Consider the following 23145-nt stretch of genomic DNA (forward strand, 5'->3'; position numbering starts at 1 on the left):
CTGTGCTAAACAAAGAGATACACACTCCATGTCCACTGGGCTCACATAAAAGGGAAAAAATACCCCATAGGGGTTTACCTCAGTGGGGTGAGGCTTGATATTTTCCAGATGGTGACACCACAAGTGAGTTCAATAGAAATATCTTTAGAAAAAGGTGCTTGAATATTAAATAAGCAATGAATATACATCAAGCCCTGATCTGCTGCTGCATCTCTTTACATCTGGGCTGGGCGTGTCTCTTGTCCCTAGCTGCAGATGGGGTGGTCTCCTCTGTCAGTGGGAGGCCCCATTAGATGTCCCATTAGGAAGATTTTCTGGCAGGGTAAATTCTAGAACTGGAACATTGTCCACAAATAGATTCAGGACTTTTCTTGGGGTGATGAAGGGAGAAGAAGAAAGCAGCAAAGGAGAGATTTGGCTTGATTGCAGGAGTCAAATTATATGCATTGTGTGTGAAAGAGCAGGCGTTTCCTTCTGACTCTGGGGAAAGGTCAGTAAATGCAACAGTTAAGAAGCATAAAATGGAGTTGGTCAAAATGATGATTGTGAAATAGCTCAGACATGAGCTGACCAAGGCTCCAGAGAGTCATTCATAAGACAGGAGGCTATCGAAAGCGAACATATGTGAGCTATTTGGTGGGTGGGGACAGGCAAATCCAGGCACTTTATAAGTTTACATCTAAGGAAATCAAGGTGATGATGAGAGTCTCACTCCATTATCTGCTTTGCCACCCTGTGTGCATGTGCGTGTGCATGTGCGTGTGTGTGTTGGCAGGCAGAGTTCAGGAGGCCCCAGAAGAGGAGGTGGAGGTGGAGAAGCCCTCAGGCCCTGCTTCCCTGGTCCCTACACGAGCTCCTTCAACACTCACTAAGGAGGCACGAAGCCTGTCTTCCAGTTTTTGGTTAAAGCATATAGAATGCTCAAGTGAGTACTGCCAAAATACTGGGTTTTCATGTCAGGTACTGTCAGTGGACAGGGATGTGTAGTTGTGTGGTGTTCTCAGCTGCTCCAGCCCAGCCCCCTCAAAAGCAATGCCGATGAAGTTTTAAGGCTCATTCACATGAAGACAGAGCCAAAAACCTCCCACAGAGTCTTTCAGTGATGGATTATTTAAAGACCTATTGAAATGTCTCTGAAACATTGACCTCTGGCAGTATTTCCCAAACTTCCCTTAAGATGAGAATTACCTGGGCATCTTAAACCGCAAATTGCTGGGCTCCAACCCTCATCTGCTGAAACAGAATTTCCTGGAAAAGAGACATGGTAATCTACATAGTTAACAAATGTTCCAGGTGATACTTGTCATCAGAGTTCTCAACCCTGAGGGCCTTTTGAAAAATGCCTATGCCCAAGTTCATTGCTGTAGTGGTCCAGTTGTTGTGAGATGGGGCCCAGGCACGGGGTTTCCTCGAGTGACTGTGATAAGCACTTGGGGTTACTCTGGGACCCAGTGTGTGTAGCAGTTCTGCTCAGGCTGTGGAATCAGGCTGCCTGGGTTCACCTTTGGGCTCTGCTGCAGCTTCTACCTGTGCAGCCCCAGGCAGTTCTTTTCAATTGTCTAAGCTTCAGTTTCCTTGACTCTAAAATAGTAGCCACGATATGATTTGCCTCCTATGATTATTTTGAGGATTAAAGAGCTAATTGTGTGAACTACCTGGCCCATTGCAAGCACTCAGTAGATTTTAGCTTTCATTAGTCATTTCACATGTGCCTCTGTGTTAAGAACTGGGACACAGAGATGAAGATGTGACCTCAGGGAGTTTGCCATGTCTTGGGAGAGACAGACATATGCAAGCGAATGGGTGATGAGTGGGATGGGCCATCGGAGCAATATGGACTAAGCATGTGAGCTCAGAAGGGACGGTGGGCATCTCTAGCAGGAGAAGGCAGTACCAGGGACATTCAAGGAAGCTGGGGTTTGAAGAATGGGGAATATGTAGCCTAACTGAGAAGGTGGCAGGTGGGCAATCCTAGTGGGGAGAGCAGAGCATGAGCAGAGGGAGTGAATGATATCTCAGCAGACGGTATTTCAGCATGGCTGGGCTTAGTGTTGGGGAGATGAGCCTACAAGGTAGATTGGGATCAAATTCTGAAGGTGATATTGGGGGTTTTGGTCTTTTAGCAAAGGGGACCAATCACCAGAGGATTTTTAGGTTGCTCAGTGACATAACTGGATCTCTGTTTCAGAGCAATAATCCTGGCAAGAGCTTGTGGGATGCTGATAGGGATGCAGAATGAGAGGCAGGAGGCAGGGTGAAGACAGGAGTGGAAATTTCATCAATTCATTTAGTAGATATCTTTTTTTTTTTTGTAGTTAAATTCTTTTTTTTTTATTAGTTTCTGCTTTATAACAAAGTGAATCAGTCATACATATACATCTGTTCCCACATTAGTAGATATCTTTTGAGCACCTACTGATGCCAGACACTAGATGCTGATCTACAGCAGTGAACAGACCTGTGTCACTGCCCCCGCAGCCAGAAGGTGGTTGCAATAGTTCAGGGATGTGACAGGGAGGCCTGACAGGACCAACAGGTGTGAGATAGAGGAGGACGGGGTGGAATGGGAAAGAGACTGTGGAGATCCAACTAAGAGACTTGGGGAAGAATAATCCAGATAAGACAAATGCGTCAGAAGAAGAGGGAAATTATATGGGACAGCATGGCACCAAGGAGGTGCATATAGGAGAGACCACAAATCAGTGGTTCCCAATCTGAGGCTTCTACTGATAAGGAAGGCCTATGGACTACTTGCAATTATTTAAAAAGCTGGATATAAATATGCATTAGTCATTCCTGTTAAGAACGCAGATGGTAACTATGTTGGCTATCTGTTGCTGTGTAACAAACTGCTGTGAAACATAAACAACCATTGACTCAAACAACCATTTATTGGATCTCACATTATGCGGAATTTAAGCAGGGCTTGGCAGGGGCAGTTTTTCTACTCCACAGGCATTAACTGGGGCCATGAGGCAGGATTCAGCTGGCAGTGAGCCCGACCTGGAGGCTCCAAGGTGTCTTCGTTCACATGCCTAGCACCTTGATGAGGACAGCTAGAGGCTGGGGCTCAGCTGGGCCCCTCTCCTTTTCCATGTAGTCTCTTTAGGGGGGTAATTAGACCTTTTAGATGGCAGCGCAAAGTTCCAAAAGACCTCCAGCAGGAAACAGTTATCTTCAAGGTTTAGCCCGGAACACGCATCATATCACTTGTATATTCTATTGGTCAAAGTAGTCTCAGGCAAGCCCAGATTCAAAGGGAGAGGAAATAGGAAGATTATCAACAATTTGCAGCCATCTTTAATCCAACACATCAATTAAAACTTTAATTTTCTTTGTCTTTAAAAGCCGGGAGTATACTACCCTAAGTTATATTCCAAGTTATATAAACCTAAGATGTAATTTGCAGTAATGACTGGATTAATTAGAATAGAAAAAAACATATCAAAACATGAGGTCCTTGGAAAATATAATGAAACATAATAAGAGGGTAACTATTATCACCCTTATGATCAAAAGATTGACAAACATATATTCTAAAATCCAAATTCCCCACCATGGCCCATCATCCCTATGAAGTCTGGCCCCTGCCCACCTCAGAACAGGTCGTGCTCCCTGTCATTGTGTTCTAGGCACCCTATCTTCTTTTAGCTCCTTGATCTCTCCAAGCTCTGTCCCATGATAGGACCTTTGTGCACACCTTTTCCACAATTTTTAATTTTTTTCATGGTTGACTCTTTCTCCTCCTCGAGAGGCCTTTATTGACCAGCCCATCTAGGTAGGCTTGTCATCCAGCCCTCCCATCACAAGTTATTCTCTAAGGCTGCCCTATTTACGCTCTTCATGGTTTTCATCACAAGTCCCTCCTCCCACTTCCCAGGATATAATTCCATGCAAGTTAGAGATTTACTATTTAGCTCCTTGCTGTATCCCTAGCACCTTGCACAGTGCCCAGCCATAGCAGGCAGTCAATAAATATTTATTGAATGAATGAAACTTTCTCATAGGCATCCCTAGAAGGTTCTGTTTCTGCCTGTCAGGAGCCGAGGAGCATGCCTTGTTGGAATGATGTCACTCATGACTCAGCAGAGACTATGTTGAGGGTGCTGAGCCCTGATCTTGGCAGAACATACATACTGGCCCACAGAGGTTGCAGGTGAAAACGCTTAATGGGAAATGCTATCAAAACGTCAGACTGGGGCTTCCCTGGTGGCACAGTGGTTGAGAGTCCACCTGCCGATGCAGGGGACGCGGGTTCGTGCCCCGGTCCGGGAAGATCGCACATGCCACGGAGCGGCTGGGCCCGTGAGCCATGGCCGCTGAGCCTGCGTGTCTGGAGCCTGTGCTCCGCAATGGGAGAGGCCACAACAGTGAGAGGCCCGCATACCGCAAAAAAAAAAAAAGAAAATGTCAGACTGGAAGTTGGGCATTTATAAGCTATAACACATGGCAAAGCCCCTTGTATATCCATTTCCTGTATCTTGCCTATCTCCTGTATTTTTCCCTGTGTTGCTCCATGGACCTTTGAAATCTGGGTGACTTGGTGTGATCCTGAAGAGGTAGGGAACTATTCTGTAGCCTGGACTTGACATTTGATATATGACGTTATCTTCATCTGGAGAGAAACCTACCTAGAGAACTTAATAAAATGAACAATAAGCAACCTCAGGCCTTCAGAACTAGGAAACCAGAGTTATCTGGCCATAGCTGTCTGAACCAGGAAATAAAGATGTGGGGCTCCTTCCTCCTCCTCTCTGTGCCTCGACTCTTCTCTCCTACCTCCCTCCGCCGAGCAGCTGCTCCTGCTTCTGCCGGTTGATCACCATGTGACTTAAACTGGCACATGGATTCACTCCAGCTCTGACTCCATATGACCTTTGGGCCATCACCATCCATCAACAGGCTGACTCAGTCTCTCTGTCTCCATATGTAAATGCCCTTGGGAGGAGGATTGGCTCAGCTGGCCTATAAATTGGCTCCCCTTTGGGTCAGGTGTCTGTCCTTGGCCCAATCATCTCAGGCCCAATCTCTGAGTAAAAGAGGCAGCTGGGGCTGGGGGCAGGGGTGGGGCTGAGGAAGGAAGGAAAGGGAAGTAGAGCAAATAAAACAAAGTTCTCTTGAATGTAACTCTGGTACCACCCCACCTCTAGTTGTACTGTTAAAACAGTCTCAGCGATGTGAGAAGAAAGTAAAAATAGCATTACCATCGTTGAAGAACAGTTTCTAAATATTGCCCAGATTTAATAAATCCAATGAAATCTTAGTTTAAAATAGTAAAGCAATATAATAGTCTCTATGATTCAAGCAGGTCCCATTCTAACCTTCTAAAGCTTCTTTAAGATTATTTATCCTAAAATATCTTTAAATTCCCTGAATGACTCAGACGGAAATATGTCAACATATCATTTGCCTTAAGTATTACATATAAACTCGAAGTGATTTTTTATGTTTGAATTTTTAAATGAATTATATTGCCCTTTTTATATATATTTGTTCAGTATGTCTATAGATCGTTCAGTTCTGTAAAGTTAACCAAAGCCTAAAGATTAATTCTAGTGCTGAGTTTTAATAAGTCTGTTTCTTAAAAATCACCTTTGAAAAGAATGAAGTCATGCATCAAATTAAACCAGAGAGTCACTACAGGCAGAGTTCAGTGGACATACAAAGTTGAAGGGTGTTATAATTTCTGCATCCTTAGTAATACATTCACAGAAAAAGAAAAAGAAAAGTATTAAGAGGAAAGCCTTTGGTCTGGGAGATGAGATAGTAAAATGTCAGTGTGTTTCACCTGACTCAAAACCAAACCTCCAGAGTCTACAGAGAGGCGCCTGTCCCAGCTCTCCTGCACTCGCATGAGCATCAGTCACGACAGGAAGTCCTGAACAGCAAATGGGAGGGATAATGATATCTTCATCGGAGGTTTTTAGGAAGACTGAATGAGTGAAGCGATGTCAAGTGCTTGGAGTACTATCTGGCACACGGCACAGCCTCTGGGAGCGTTGGCACTTACGGTGCCATTGCTGCCATTCACCCTTACCTGAGCTGAAGACGTTTTGCCCATGGGAATCACCTGCTTTGAGTCCTCGGTTCAGCTTGCCTTGGTTGCAGCCGTCTCCATGGTTACTGACCCTGGGATCCTGGCTCCTCCCCGGTTCAGTCAGCACAGGCTCTGGGCATTCTCTGTTAGACACCTTTGAACCTGCAAACTGCCAGCTTCCCTTCTATCTTGGTTTGAAGTCACTAGGAGGCATGAATGGTGAGAACTGTCACACAAACATGTCTCCACTTACTCACGAACTCAAATATTTAGATTCTAAAGGAAATGTAACTTTTTCTCTGCTCTCTCTCTTCTTAGCCACCTTGGAGGGGTGGGAGGATGAAGAACCTCATAGAAGAGTGGAATCCCAAAGAAACAGCTTTAGGACCTGAGAGGAGCCAGAAATTCAGTATATTTAGGGCTCCCTTGTGAAAACATAAAAACAAAAATAAAAATGCCTCCTGCCGCTTCAGCATTTCTCTTCCACTGATGCCCCCCGACCCGCCCCCCGCCATTTGCTTTAAAAACAAATGGAAAAAGCCGAGTGTTGATGGCAGTCACTGGGGGGTTAGAGTATGTGCCGGTAGAGGCGTACTCTTTCAGACTGACAAGACCTTAAAATCCAAAACCACAAGTCAGTGCTGGTGTGTGTATGCGTGTGTGTGTGTACACGCAAGCTCATGGATCGGTGAGGGGGGTTTCACAAGAGTCTGGATTTGATTTGCAGGATTACGAATTGCCTTGAATGTTTTGAGAAAACTTTGAGGATTTGGTGGATATTTAAGAATTAGAAGTTTTATTTGAGGGACATTTAAGGATCAAGAGTTGGTTATTTGGGAAACATTAAGGGCAGACTCTGTCCTTAGCTACTTTCACGAATCTTCTTTGTTTCCAGGAAGTTTGAAGTTCTTTAAAAGAGAAATTTGCTCCTGATATTCAGGGGTGATGGTGAGTGTGGTCTTAACTGCAAAGACAAGAAAAAGACACGTGAAAAATCTCAAACACTGCTTGAACTTCTTACTCTAGATGGCCATTCCATCCACTCTGAAAATTTAAGATTCTGTATTTGTATAAGTATTTTAAAACATCATACTAACTTTTGGACCATGTGGGACAATGTTTTTTCCTTTGAATTTTTTTTTTACAATTTAATAAGTGTGATTGGTATCTCATTTTAGTCTTAACTTCTTTGATTACTAAGGAGGCCATACATCTTTCAATGTGTATATTTCCTTTCCTGTGAATTGTTTGTTCATGTTGTTTTCACATATTTATTTTGGAGTTTTAAGGGTTTTTCCTTAACAATTCATAAGTCCTCTTTTATGAATTATGGAATATTTCAGACATACAGAAAAGTAACAGATGCACTTAGAGCTCATTTTATAAACTTCCTGGATCCCACTTTCCACCCCCTCTTCCAGAGGTAAACCACTTAGAGTTGCTATATATCTTTCCATTCCACATTTTAATATTTTTAGTCTTTGGTCATCACACACACACTTACACACACACACACACACACACACACACACTGTATTGACTTGTAAGTTTTTAAATTTTATGAGTGATAATATACCAACCTTAGCATTCTGCAACTTGCTCTTTTTAAACTCATTATTGTATCGCTGAGATTTATTTACATTTTGACAAACTGTAAGATCCAATTCATTCTTTCTAATGACTAAATTGAATTCCACTGTATGAACATAACATAGGTTATTTACTGTACTGTCAGGGACCTCTTTATATGATTTATTTAAGTACCGTAAGGGAACTCTTTATATGAATATACATTAACCCTACCTTTTGTTGTTGTCTGTTAGTTATAACTGTATTTCCCCATGTCTTCTTATTTTAATTATTTTTATTTTTACAGAAGTATAAACTTTTATAGAGTTAAATCTGTTGATTGTTTCCTCTGTGATTTCTTCTGTTGCCTCAAAGCATACAGCGTGTTCACCCCTCCAAAATAAAATTAATGTTATTAAGACCAACTATGTTCTGGATTTTCAAGTGAACACGTCAAATTTATCTTTGTATAATTTTGGTTACTGGCTTAAGAAAGTATCCTCTTTTCTGTTATCCTGTAATGTTTTTATGTGAACCTATATTAAAATGATCATATTCCCTCTTAGTGACTCATATTAATATATACTTATATCAATATATTTCATAAATTTCTCTCAATTACAATCTCCTTGAATTTTGGGGTAAATATGATATTTTACGTATTATTCTTTGTAGTCAACATATAATGTTCAATTCTGTTTCCCCCAGTTGTGCATTTTCAAAATATCTATAGTTTTTGTTTGTTTATATTTATTGGGTTTAGTAGCAGAACTGTGTTTGCTTCATCAAATGATCTGGGTACCTTTGCAGGCATGTGCATGTCGAGGAACATCCATCAGTGTGACAATATGGCTTCCTTCTGCTGGAGTGACTTATCTTATTGGTGAGTTTGGGGTAGAGCCGGCCCCTACCTCCTGCCCTCCTTTTGGGAGCCAGCCTGCCCACAGAGAACATGCTTTCTGACCTACAACTCTTGGCCACACATTTTACAAGACAAGTTCCATGTGGCGAGCATGTGCTAATTCAGTGCTACCTGTGGCAGAGGGTGTGGGTCATCTAAGGGTTAGTTCTGAAAGATTTATGCTTGTCACACATCTAAGCTACATCCTCCAATATAGCATTTGTTAGCAATAACTGTTTTGATTTCCATCTGTTTAATTTCCTTGCTCACCTCTCAATTAATTCTGACTTTTGGTGGGGGGAAAGGGCCCCCTAAAGCCCAAACAGTCCAATATATATTTAAAAGGAATTCCAGAAAGAGAGAATAAGATGAAAGGAAGAAAATCAGTAATAGATGGTGATGGCTACACAACTCTATGAATATACTAAAACCATTGAAGTGTACACGTTAAATGGGTGAATTTTATGGTATGTGAATTATGTCAGTAAAGATGCTTTTAATAAAAGATAATGGCTGAAAAATTTTAAGAAGCAATAGAAGTCACAAATTGTTTCAGAAATTACAGTATAAATCAAAATGAAAACATCCCCAGGCATATCATAATGAAAGAGAGAAACTCTTAAGACATAGGAAAGATCTTAACAGCTACCAGAAAGAAAGGTAGGTAATCTTTACAAGAATAGCAATTCAGTTAGCAGACTTCTCAACAGAAGCCAGAAGGCAATGGAATAATATCTGCAAAGTGCTGACAACTGGAATTCTACACCAGCTAAACCACTGGGTCAAAAGTCAGGATGAAATAAAAGACCTTCTCAAAATCTGAGATAATTTACCACTAATGCACCTCTGCTGAATAAACCCAAAGTAGAAAGAAGGAAATAACAAGAGCAGAAATAGATCAAAGATAAATCAAACTTAAAGAGAATCATCAAAGCCAATAATAGGCTCTTTGAGAAAAAACTAATAAAATAAGACGAACTTCCTTCAAGATTGATCAAAAAAGAGAAAAAAAAAGCACAAATACAGAAATCGAGACTAGAAAGGGGACCTACCTAAAGATAAAGATTTTTTTAATTATAGGATAATTTTGAACAAGTCACTAAACCTGAAAATTTCCAAAAAAAAGATCATTAATCCTGGAAAAAGATAAATTATCCAAGCTACAGATGAAATAGTAAATCTGAATAGAGTATTAGCCATCAAAAAAATTGAATCATTAGTTTAAAAACTTCCAAATATTTAAGGAACTGGTAATCCAAGTATTGATATTACACAAACTGTTCCAAAGAAAGATGGAAATGTCCAAAATTATTTTACCTACGATTTCTGGGTCCTTATTCTCATTTCTCAACTCTTTTAGCTCCTGTGTCACTATCAATCTTTCTCCTATCTTCATTCTTAGTGAATCCAATATACACTTAGACGACCCATCCAACAGTCTGAACACTTGGTTCTTTGAGCTTCTCTCCTCTGATGATCTTGTCCTCCACCTGTTCACCCCTGTGATTGGAACCGGGCACAATCTCAATTTCATGCAGCCCCTCTCTACTTTAACCACTACCTCTAACCACCTCCTTGTATCTTTCCAGGTCCTTCTTTCTCGTACTCTAAATTCAAAAAACTTGGACCTACCAGGACCTCCATCCACTGATTCTGCCACCTTTTTCACTGCCTCCCATGCCCTGATGTCCTCTTCCCCTCCCACCTTACCCAGCTGAAATTCCTCAGTGCTGTTGCCCCTTTCTCCTTAGTCCTACTCACTTGGCGAAACCATGATCCTAGTTAAATCCAACTTTCCACCTACTCTGAGCCTGCAGAAGAAAAATGCACACCCAATCTGAAAGGCCTATTTTAAACTCAGGATCACAAACCTCAAGTGAGCTCTTAATGCTGCCTGGCAGACATACTATATTTCCTAGTCCATTTATCTCCTCATACTTGACTATTTCATACCATTTCCTTTGTTCTCAAATTTCCAACACCTAATCCCACCTCCTCATCCACTGAAAACCTTGCTTTCCACTTCACTGAGGAAAATGAAGCAATCAGAAATTCTACAGAGTTTACCCTCCTTCTGGTCTGAGGGCCACATATTCTGTCATCTAATCTACTACTATAAGTGAACTATCCATGCTTCCGTCTGAAGTCAATCCCTCCACTTCAGAGCTAGGTATTATTGCCTCTGATCTAAGGGCTAGTAAAGGACATCTCTCCAGCAATTGCTCTCTCTCTCTCTCTACTGGATCATTTCCATTAGCATAGAAACATATGGTTATTTCTTCCATCTTGAAAGAAACTTCCTTTTGACCCCACCAGCTCCACTTAATGACTTTGCTCATCATCGTGGCAAAATTCCTTGAAAGTGTTGTCTACACTCACTTCAGTTCCTTTCCTCCTATTCTCTTTGAAATGGAGATTTCCCATGCACCACTCCATTGAAAGCACCCTTTTCCAGTCTCAGCGACATTTAAAGACAGTGGATCACTCCCTTCTCCTTGGTAGCCTTTCACTTGGCTTCTATGTGACTTCACTTCACTCTCTCTGTCTCTTCCTTAGCTGGCTCTTCCTCTTGTCCCTGACTTCTTGACATTGGATTGTCACAGCGCCCAGCTCCTCATCCTCTTCTCTATCTATACTCATTCCTTCATTGTTCTCACTTAGTCACATGGCTTTACATGCCATCAATATGCAACAATTGCCAGCTGTCTATTTCCAGACCACACCTCTCCCCTGTGCCTCAGATTCATATATCTAACTGCCTAATAGCCAACCCCGCTTGGGTATCCAACAGAAACCTCAAGCTTAACATGGCCAGCACTGAAATTCTGGCCTTCTCCCACCACCCTATTCCACCCGTCTTCCCCATCTCAGTTGTTGGTGATGCCATCTTTCTAGTAGCTCAGCCCTAAAACCTTAGTCTAAACCCCTTTTCCCCCTAATACTCCACATCCAATCGATCAGGAAATTCTGTTGGCTATACCTCAAAATATACCTAAAACTGACCACTTATCACTAGTTCCACTGCTACTGCCCTGCTCTGAGCTTCTGTCTCTCACCTGGACTCCTGTAGAGCCTCCTGACTGGCCTCCTGCACCATCCTTACTGTTCTGTAGTCCAGAAATCCCCTAAAAAGTAAGCAAGGTTGTGTGTTTCCTCTACTCAAACCTCCCTAGTCCCACACAGCAGAAGGCTTACAGCACCCGCAGAGCCTCCCCCGTAACTTATCTCTGTTTCATCTCCTTCCTCATCTTCCCCCCGCCCCCTGCTCCATCACTCCACTCCAGCCACCCCAGCCTACACACTGTTCCTCAAATAGCCAGGCTCCCAACTTAGAGCTTTTGCCGTCACTGTCTCCTCTGCCTGTAACGCTCGTCCGCAGGTGTCTGCATGGGTAATGCCCTCACTTCACGTTTTTGCCCAAATGTCAGCAGGTCTTCTTCAGAAATCGCAGGCAACCTCTCCACCACCATCACACTCCTAATCACCATCCCCTGATTTATTTTGTATGCACTTTCTTGAGCTATAATTCACATACCATGACATTTACTCATTTAAGCTATACAATGCAATACTAGTTATTAGAATCACAGAATCACCACAATTTTAGAACATTTTCGTCACCCCCCCAAAACCCTATACCCATTACGGTCATTCCCCATTTCTCCCAAATTCCACCCCCCCCCTCCAGCCCCCGGCAACCACTGATCTACTTTTTAAAAAATTATTATTTTATTTATTTATTTTTGGCTGCATTGGGTCTTTGTTGCTGCGCGTGGGCTTTCTCTAGCTGTGGCCAGTGGGGGCTACTCTTCGTTGCGGTGCGCGGGCTTCTCATTGCAGTGGCTTCTCTTGTTGTGGAGCACGGGCTCTAGGCATGCGGGCTTCAGTAGTTGTAGCACGTGGGCTCAGTAGTTGTGGCTCACAGGCTCTAGAGCGCAGGCTCAGTAGTTGTGGCTTGCGGGCTTAGTTGTTCTGCGGCATGTGGGATCTTCCCAGACCAGGGATCGAACCTGTGTCCCCTGCATTGGCAGGCGGATTCTTAACCACTCTGCCACCAGGGAAGCCCCGATCTACTTTTTGTGTCTATGGATTTGCCTATTCTGGACATTTTATATAAATGGACTCATACAATATGCGTTCCTTTGTGACTGGCTTCTGTCACTTAGCATTAAGTTTTTGTTTCATTCATGTTGTAGCATGTGTCAGCACTTCATTTCTTTTTATGGCCAAATAAAATATACCATATTCATTTATTCATTTAACTATTGATAGACACTGGGTTTTTCCTCTTTGGGGCTATTATGAATAATGCTGCTCTAAACGTTTGTGTACAACATTTTGTGTGGACATAAGTTTTCATTTTTCTTGGGTAGATACCTAGGAGTAGAATTGCTGGGCCATGTGGTAACTCAATGTTTAACCTTTTGAGCAATTGCCAGACTGTTTTCCAAAGTGGCTACACCATTTTATATTTCTAACCAAAGTGTATGAAGGTTGCAATTCTTCCATATCCCCTCCAACATATTTTATTATATCTTCTTAATACTTGCTTTATTGTTACAACAGCACTTATCATTTTCCAATATGCTATGTCATTCATTTATTAAGTTTTTTATTGTCTGTCTCTCCACTATAATGTAAACTCCATAAAGGCAGGGACTTTTGCCTTTTCTCATCTGTTTTGTTCACTGTTGAGAGTGCCTAGAACAGAGGAATCACTCAATGAATATTGGTGGATTGGAATGCAATGGGTTTAATGTAACTGATACCAAAACCAGACAACAGTGTGAGAAAAGAAAGACTGAGTGAGTCTCAATTATTAATGCAGAGTCAAAAATTTAAATAAAATGTTACCAATGAAATGTTACCAATGAAATAGATTAAGATTATAAAAAACATATGTACCTCAGACAATATAAGCTAAAAAAAGACAAAGCTAGCTACACATTAGCCAGCTACTGGGAGACACAGGGCCAAAGATTCCATGGCAATGTAAAACAAAAAGTCATAACTGAATTCTGATTTCTACAGGGTCCATAGCTCATTAACCATGAAAGAAGCAGAAAAACAAATCAAGGAACCAGTTATCCTTCAGGAAGCCAGCAGATCAAATGGGTGCCAACTTGGTACCAAGTGTTGTTATAACTTGGTCGGGCTCCTGACCAGGCTTCTGCACAGGCACACTGGGTCTTAGCAAAGCCAGCGTGGGAAGGAAAAAGTAAACAGGAAGAGGGTGGGGGGGACTAATAGTCTAGAGACCTGATGCAATGCAGAATTCTAGTAAACATAGGCAGCAGCTGGTGTGCCATGGGGTCCAAGCCAGTGTACGGTGTGGATACTGAGTCAGGCAGTCAGCGCTCCCAATTACCAGTCCATTCCCAGCAAGACCCCAGCCACTGGCCAAGGTATAAAGAACAGGATCCGGTTCCACCTACCCCAGGGGTTCCTGGCAGGGACCAGCCAGCGTGTCAGACCAGCCAAATGGGTGGAGGGCAGGGTTCCAATCCAGGGGTAGGGATGGGGGTGGGTGGAAGAAGAGGAGGGATGAAGCTCTGGAGGGCCAAGAAGTCTAGCTGTGGAAATTGACCAATACAGTGTGGAATATGTGATGTATTTGGGTGGGGGGTGGTAAGAAGATGACAGGGGACACAGTTTTACATATTTGGCACTTGTTTTTTAATATCTTGTTTTTTCAAGGGGAGATGTCTATCTAGTCCCTGTAGGGCCTTTCCAGCCCCCATCTAAAAGTTGCATTCCCCACTCCACCCTAGCGGGGCCCAGCAGAGTATCCAATAAGCCTCTGTAATTTATCAGTTGGCCCCCATTCCCTGAATAAAGAGACTTTCCACAGAACAGAACCGGCACCCACACAGTCTTCCCAACACTTGCTTTCTTCCTCTGGGCGGCCCCAGATCGCCCCCAGGGCAGGACCGTGAGATTCACGGGACATCTGAACTCTGCCCACAATACTGTGTAACCCTACAGCTACCCCTCTGACTGCGCTGACCTTTGATGGGGGGGGAGGGAGGCAAGGAAACCACCCTTCTTTTACTCCTCGTTATCCCACCCTGTCACCTCCGTTTTCTAAAAAACACATGTACGTTTGGAGAAAAAAAAAAAAAGTCTTTCATCTGGGATATGTTTTCTTTACCAGAGCAAGTGTGTGTGGGAGGGGACGGCGGAGGGAGAGAGGGCGGGGAAGGGGGTACCAAAGTGCCCAGCGGCAGGAGCACCTACAGAAACAATCCTCCCTTGGTGAGGCACCGAAGGAAAATCGTGCTAAGCAAAGTGACTTGCAACTCCGGGAAGGCTGGGCAGTTCACGGTGGGCAGTCCTGGGCGACGATGGGGGGCGGGGGTGTGGGGGATGAAGGGAAAAGAGATGGAGAGGGGGAAGGGCAAGAGGAGGGGGAGGGGCGGTCCCGAGCAATTCAATGGTGCTTTGATTTAACAACTCCAAGCCCTTTGAAAACATTTTGCCAAGAAAAGCTTGCCATCAACACGTATAATCTCTTATCAGAGGCCCCTGAAAGCCCGGGCCCCGGGGTTAATTCCCCCATCGCAATGAGTTTGAATCAGCTCTAAACCCGCAGTGACATGAAAGCTCCCGAGCCCCGGGCCGCACAGAACCCACTGCGATCCGCCGACCGGGGAGGATTACGGGGCCTGTTCCGCGGCGAGCTCGCCGGCGGGACGGGCAGGCTCAAAAGAAAAAGAATAATTAGGGATAATTGCTTGTGTCCAAACACAAGCATTAAGGCCCCCTGTTCCCCTTTGGGACTTTGTGAGCCAGAATGAAAGAGACACCCCCTGTTTTGACAGCTGGAACAGCGGCCTGGATCCGTGACCAAGGGAGGAAGCGCTCCCGGCTGCTGGGAACGCGGCCGAGTCTGGCCGCGGGTGGGCGGGGGGGCCTCCGGGCCCGGAGCCGCCCGAGTCCACGCGCGGGGTCCGCTTTCGCGCTCGGCCCTCGCGAAGCTCGGAAAAAGCGGGTTGTCTCTCCGCCTGGCGCTTGCGGCCTCGGAAGCCCGCTGCAGCCCAGGGGCCTGCAGCGGGGCTGGGCAGCAGAGGCCCGCGCCCAGCGCACGGCGGCGGGTTGGTGGAAGGTGGCCAGGGACCCAGGGGCGTGGCGCCCGAGCCGCCCAAGGCGTCGGGTGCGGCAGAGCTCCGGAGGCTCCGCTACGCAAGTTTGAACCCCGAGCCCCAGGTGGCCTTTTTCAGACCCCCTAAAGCTCACAAAATGGGAATGAATATCCGGTCCCATCTCTCTGGGCGTGAGGCGGCCTGCGCCCCATTTGGAGACACCCGAATCCCAAGGTGGTCCCAGCCACATCCGGCCGCGCCCTTGAAGCCAAGGCCCGCGTAGGAGGCCTCCCTTCGTGGCTTGGAAGTGACAAGAGAATTAAACGCAACTAGGGAAACGAGCTTAATGCACACCCGCTGCCTCAGGGCTCGGCAACAAGGCCCACAATCCCGAGGCGAGCTTGATGCTGGGGTTTGGGGCCAGGGCGTTCTGGAGGAGACCGAACAGGTCTCGGCTAACAATCTCCGGGGGCCGAAAGTTCTGGGAGCTTGGCTAGTTTGCCCTTCGTAGTCCAAGAAGCCACGGGGCCCGAAAAGGCCAAGCCAGGCCTAGAAGTTTCCTTGAAGGAGTGGGGCGGAGGTGGGGGGCAAAAAGCGGCTCCTGCCAGCTGGATGCCAGCTCCTAAGGCGAGGGGAGGGAAGGGGAGGGAGGAAGGTGGAAAAGGGGGAGAAGCTGACGGAAATACGGTCTTCGAGACCACCGGCAACACCTGGACCACCCAGGCCGCGGCCTGGAACTGCGAAACCCTGAGGCCTGCGTGGCCAACCGGCTAGAAAGTCCGCAGAGGGGAGTGGATCTTCCAGAGTATCACCAGCTGGGGTCTCTCCAAGGCGGCTGGCAGCCGGGCGGCCGGCGGAATCCACAACCGCGCTGTCCCCAGATGCTCGGGCCTGCGCTCCGCTTCCAAATACGGATCATATGCGGGGCTGAAGGGAGAGTGGGGAAGCGGCGCGGCGAACACGCGGGCATGAGTAATTGATTAAAGGGAAACCACATCCGACAAGAAAAAGGTTTTCCGAAAGCAGCCGAGTCCGAGACGAGCTTCCGACCCTGCAGCTGTGGCCCAGACGGATCCTCCCAGGACTGGGCCCTCCCCACGCAGCAGAGGACGTGCGCTGGGGCCTGCTGGCCCAGCAGAAGGGACCCACCTGGCTTGCAAAGACTGTGTGCTTCAGATAAAGCTCAAGGTTAAAAGTTTCTGGGTTGGCCTGGGACTGGGGGAGGCGGCGGGGGTGATCTCTGGACCTCCCCTGGTTGGCTGCGACCACCTGGGTCTCCCACAGTGGCCTTAGATAGAGCACCCGCGGGTTAGATATAGGCCCCTCAGGGGTCGCCTACATTAACCCAAAGCCAGCTTGGGTTCACCAGACAGGACTATTCTGCAAACAGAGCTTTAAGATCTAAAGGTTCAGATCCGGACAAAACTCACACTTGCTTACATTTTTCTGCCCTTCGTCTCACCCCTTTCTTCTCGGGAAAACCGAACGACAGCAACATTGCCGAGAAATAAGAGAAAAATGCTATTTTTTGCATACCTGTTTTCATTTTACTTCTAATTGCCAGTTTATTAAGATACCCTTAGCTTGTTGAGGATTAAATACAAAACAAAGTTTATAACTGTCGGTAGATTTTTAAATTTTTGTAATTGTAGGCTTCGGATAATTCTCTTGACCAGAGAATAGTTGGGAAGATTCTAAATGAGGGAAAGTGTTGTGTTTCTCTACCATAAAAGAATGAGCTATCACACCTCCCTCCTGTGAGTATAAAAGTCAGGAAAAAATTTTAAAGCCTTGATTTGCAAAGTTTCCTTTCGTAGAAATGGGTGATGCTATCTGAATTTTCAGACTGCGGCACACTTTTCAGGTTAGGCCTCAGGTTTTGAGGCAATCAACGGTTTATTTATTTGTTTTGGGGGAAGGGGAGAATATTCCGATGACAGCAAAGGAGACCTTCCTGCTCCTGTCTCGTGATTCCGAAATCCTCCGTCTTCTCTCTCCAGCTGCTTAATCAGGCTGCCCTAAAGAGAAAGCTTTGGTTTGGCACTTTGTTTTGCTTTGTTTTTGAGATTTAATATTGCATATATTTCATCACAACACACTGGTTTCAACAACATATAAAACCCATGAAATTTAATATTCAATTTCAGAACCTTGGCCAAGAGATTAAATTATTATACCAAGAAGAAGAAAAACTAAGATTCTTGGGAAAACGAGAACCTCCATCGAATCTCTACTTCCTCGGAATTACACCACTTCTGCTTACGGTGCCTTGTGGGCCTGTTCCCTCGGTGGGCTCAAAATAGGCGAGACAAACCGAAAAAGGAGGTGTGAAAATGACGTAATACATCTGAATCGGTGCCCCGCAAACGTCACCTTGGCGTTGCGGAGTTACTCCACCGTTACGCCTGCGGAACGCACCCCAAACAGCCTGGAAAACCGAAGAGCGCGATGCAGGAGAGGGCGGGTCCCGACCGGCGGCTGCAGCGTCGAGGCAGGCGGGCCGCCCCGAGGAGTTGCGGGTCTGAGCTTAGAAGGGGCGGGGTGGGGGGGGGGGAGTTAAATAAAGACCACAGCTCGGAATCCGGAGTTGCTAGCGCCCCTTCCAGGGATTTGGAAGGGGTAGTGCAAGTGAAGGACCCGGAAGTTTAAGCTTCGTGAGTTTGATGATAAAGTCGCTTTGCAGTTTTAAAAATAGATCTATTGGTCCCACAAGTCCCCGCTAGGGAGGCCACCAGCTCGCTCCGGCCTGCGTGGAAGCCTGCAGGTTGTACGAGGCGTGGGCTCCTCGTGGACGCGGCCCTTGGGCGGTGAGGAACCTCGGCGTAATTTACGAATGTCCCCCAGCAGTCTGGGACTTTTTTTTTTTTTTTTTTGCTGTACGTGGGCCTCTCACTGTTGTGGCCTCTCCCGTTGCAGAGCACAGGCTCCGGACGCGCAGGCTCAGCGGCCATGGCTCACGGGCCCAGCCGCTCCGCGGCATGTGGGATCCTCCCGGACCGGGGCACGAACCCGTGTCCCCTGCATCGGCAGGCGGACTCTCAACCACTGCGCCACCAGGGAAGCCCCAGTCTGGGACTTTTTAAGGAGCTCCCCGTGGAAGGTCTGAGCGGGGAGACCCGGGCGCGGATCGCCTCCAGCCAGGAGTCCCGGGGCTTCGACGGGCCCCCCCGCTTCCTGTTCTGGCCCCGCGGCCGGGGAGCGCTGGGCGACCAAGGCTGTGCGGACGGCCCGGAGGCCGCGCCCGCCGTCCCGGTCTTCCAGCGCGGGTCGGTACCCGCTGCAGTTGAGCCTGTGACCCGCGAGTCCCGGGAGTAGGGCGCAACGTCAAGATCGCAGGTCCAGCGAGCCCCCGAGCCGGGTCTGCTTCCGCCTGGGTGCAGCGGGTTCAAGGCCCCCGCCGAGGGCGCGCGTCTCCGGATTCGTGCGGCGAGGTGGGCCCGGCGGTGGGGGGAGAGGGCAGCAAACAAGATCTTTCCCGGGCTGGGAAGGCCCCCTTTCCGCCGAACCAGGGCACGCAAACTCTCCGGGGAACCAGAGACTCAGGGAGATTGCGGGCAGTCGCCGACCCCGCTAAATGGCGGGAGTTCCAGTTTGAAAGCAAATCTCAAGCTTCGCGGCTTAGCTGATGGACTCAGCTTCTCTTTTTAAGAAGCAAACCCAAGTTCGCATGGAAAAGGCTAAAAGATGTTATCCACTTTCGAGTCTTCCTCTTTCCCCAAAGAAGTGCATATCCCCCATCCTTCACAGCTGCCTGCACTACTACAGCAATGAAACATCTGTTTTGTGGGATATGTTAGAATTAATGACAATAAGATCTATAATTTTTCAAAGCAAATACAGATTTTTTAACCATTGTCCTTATACACATTATGTGCGTGTGTGTGTATCCACTCATGTATAGATAACACGCATATTTGGGTATATACTGTGGACTAATTTGCATTCTAAAGCTGCAAAAATACAGTCATGTATCCCATCACATATGCTATACTTGAGCATGCTGGTCTTCTCAAAGGCCAATTAAAATGCTATTTTCTTTTAGTTTTTATTTAGAACCTCCAAAACAGGAGCAAACTGTACTTTTAGAATGTAGCCACTCTACACACGAAAAGATGACATGTATAAATTATATTTTCAATGGAATGTTTAAAATTCATTTCTTTCTCTAATATAATCTGACTTCAGGGCATAGGGGCTTCTATTCTTGGAGGGACCCTTAGACACAGTCAGTTCTTGGCTCCCAGAGCAGTGCCTGATGCTGTAAAACACTAAATCTGGACAGATTTACACAGAACAGAAGCTTTAATTTCACCATTCAAATTCCAGCCAAACAGCTTTGGGGATTTTTCTATGTTCCAGACCCCTTGAATGTTTTTCCAGGTTGTATGGTTGAGCCCTAGCTTATGGCAGCTCATCCAAAATCATGACATTATTAAACACAGAAAGGAGATGTGTCATCATGTTTTTTTAAAAATTGTGTCCACCTTGTGGAACAAAGACATTTTATTTTAAAGATGCAACTACTATAACATTGATGAAACCGCTTATGCATATATGATAAAAATTTGATGAAGGCCTTTACGTGTAAGCGGTGTATTGTTTTATTTGTAGTCCTTTACTTGAAACTGTCTTCACACAGTTGTTTTCTTTTTTCTAAACAATAATTTTATGAAGACAAAAAATGAAGAAGATATTCAAGATCATTCTTCCAGATACCACCTGAATGAAACTGACTTCTTCCCATTGAGACAGGCATGGGTTTTCCTCTAACTTTAAAATAAATGACTACTAACACTCGTGCATTGTTGGTGGGAATGTAAATTGGTGCAGCCACTTTGGAAAACAGTATGGAGATTCCTCAAAAAACTAAAAGTAGAGCTACCATACAATCCAGCAATTCCGCTCCCGGGTATTTATCTGAAGAAAATGAAAACACTAATTAGAAAAGATATATGTACCCCTATGTTCATGGCAGCACTATTTACAAAAGCCAAGATATGGAAACAACCTAAATGCCCATCAATAGATGAATGGATAAAGAAGATGTGAGATTGATTATCTATCTATCTCTATATCTATCCCTCCATATATATGTGTGTGTGTGTGTGTGCGTGTGTATACACACACACACACACGCATATACAATCAATGGAATATTAGCCACAAAAAAGAATGGAATCTTGCTATTTGTAAAAACATGAGTAGACCTAGAGGGTATTATGCTAAGTGAAACAAGTCACAAAGAGAAAGACAAATACTGTACGATTTCACTTATGTGTGAAATCTAGAAAACAAATGAACACACATAACAAAACAGAAACAGAGGGGCTTCCCTGGTGGCGCAGTGGTTGAGAGTCCGCCTGCCGATGCAGGGGACACGGGTTCGTGCCCCGGTCTGGGAAGATCCCACATGCCGCAGAGCGGCTGGGCCCGTGAGCCATGGCTGCTGGGCCTACGTGTCCGGAGCCTGTGCTCCACAACGGGAGAGGCCACAACAGTGAGAGGCCCGTGTACCGCCAAAAAAAAAAAAAAAACAGAAACAGAGTCATGGATTCAGAGAACAAACATGTGGTTGCCAGAGGGGAAGGGTGTGTGGGGGAGGGAGAGAAATAGGTGAGGGAGATTAAGAGGTACAAAGTTCCAGCTGCAAAATAAATGAATCACTGGTATGAAATGTACAGTGTGGAGAACAGTCAATAATTATGTAATATGTTTGTGTGGTGACAGATGGTAACTAGACATGGTGATCATTTTGAAATATATAGAAATATGGAATTCACTATATTGTGTGTCAAGAACTAACATAGTTTTGAGATCAGTTGTACTTCAAAAACAAACAAACAAACTCATAGAAAAAGAGACCAGATTTGGGGTTACCAGAGGTCAGGGTTGTGGAGAGAGGGAATTGGATGAAGGTGGTCAAAAGGTACAAACTCCCAGTTATAGGATAAATAAGTACTAGGGCAGTAATGCACAACATGATAAGTATAATTATCACTGCTCTATGTTATATATGAAAATTGTTAAAAGAGTAAATCCTAAGAAATCTCATCACAAGGAAAAAATTTTTTTCTATTTAATTTTGTATCTATTTGAGATAATGGATGTTCACTAAACTTATTGTGGTATATCATTTCATGATATATGTTAAGTCAAATCATTATGTTCTATACCTTAAGCTTATACAGTGCTTTATGTCAATTATATTACAATAAAACTGGAAGAAAAATAAAATAAAATTAGTTACTACTATTTGCATTAGTAGAAAGACCAGAAGCTGTTTTCTTCTACTGCTAATGAAGAGTATATTGCATTTCCCCCAAATGAAACCTGGAATTTTTAAACTGGACTGCCAGGTGTATCACTATTAATAAATAGCATGTAAGTGCTATTTGGGGGGGATGGGAATTTCTTCTAGTAGGCCCTGGCTGCACAGAGTTATACTCTCAAGATGCTTATAACTTACTGCAAATACACCTCAGGAGATACATTGTGTGAAAAGATGCAAGTCAAATACATATGTACGTTCTGCAAAAGCAAAGAAATTTGTATTATCAGAGTTAGGACAGAGAATAGACTAAAAATAATTCTCCCTGATGGTAAATCCGTTCATGGCTGGTAAAATAATTATGGACATTTTTTTCTCCACATAAATTTAGTCACATATGTATGAAGCTTGGTGCAACCATGAGATGTACCAGCATTTCTACAGAGCCCCCTCCAAAGCACCCAAGAAATCTGAAATAGTTAAGGTACCCCTTTGCTTCTTTCTTCCCCTACAGGCCCCGCTTGTGGAGAATGGTGGAAAGTACAATGTACTGAGTTAAACAAATATTTAACTTGCTCCATGTCCAAGGCAAATCAGATTTCAGGCCAACATATGGGCTCCAGCTTAGGGCCGGAGACATGGCCTCAGGTTGGCTGGGAGTGAATGATGTGTGTGGTCATTGTTGGAGGCTCTGGCTGGACCAAACAGACACCGTCTCACCCATCTTTCCCAGGGCTGTGGGGAGTCTGAGCTCTGCTTTATTCCAGAACCCATCACAGGCTAGAGCTCTCTGAGGTAGGTCCAGCACGGTTAATGTAGATTCGGAATTTAAATTCTTGCTTGACTGGCTGAGTTCCTTTAGGGCAGGCACTATGATTTATTGGTTTGGTGTTCCCCACATTTTGCACCATGGTAAGCACTTGATACAGGTCTGATGGATAACTGAAATCATTTAAGTTCCTGGTAAGGAAGATCCCCATAATTATGGTCTTTGGGTCTTCAGGTGGCTTCAGAGCATCTAGATGTGGGCTGTGACACAGTCGCCACTGGCTATATGTGGCTACTGCTGCTTGGAATGTAGCTTGTCCAAATTGATAGATGCCGTAAGCATAAGATATGTACTGGATTTTCACAGCTTAGTATGAAAAAAAGAATGTACAGTATCTCAATCATTTTATATTGATTATATATGAAATAATACTTTAGACATATTGGGGTAAAATATATTTGTAGTAGATGCTTCTAAGGTGACCCCTAATGACCCCAGCCTCCTGGTATTCATGCCCAT

The sequence above is a fragment of the Hyperoodon ampullatus genome, assembly GCF_949752795.1.
Source record: "Hyperoodon ampullatus genome assembly, chromosome: 4".
NCBI lineage: Eukaryota > Metazoa > Chordata > Mammalia > Artiodactyla > Ziphiidae > Hyperoodon > Hyperoodon ampullatus.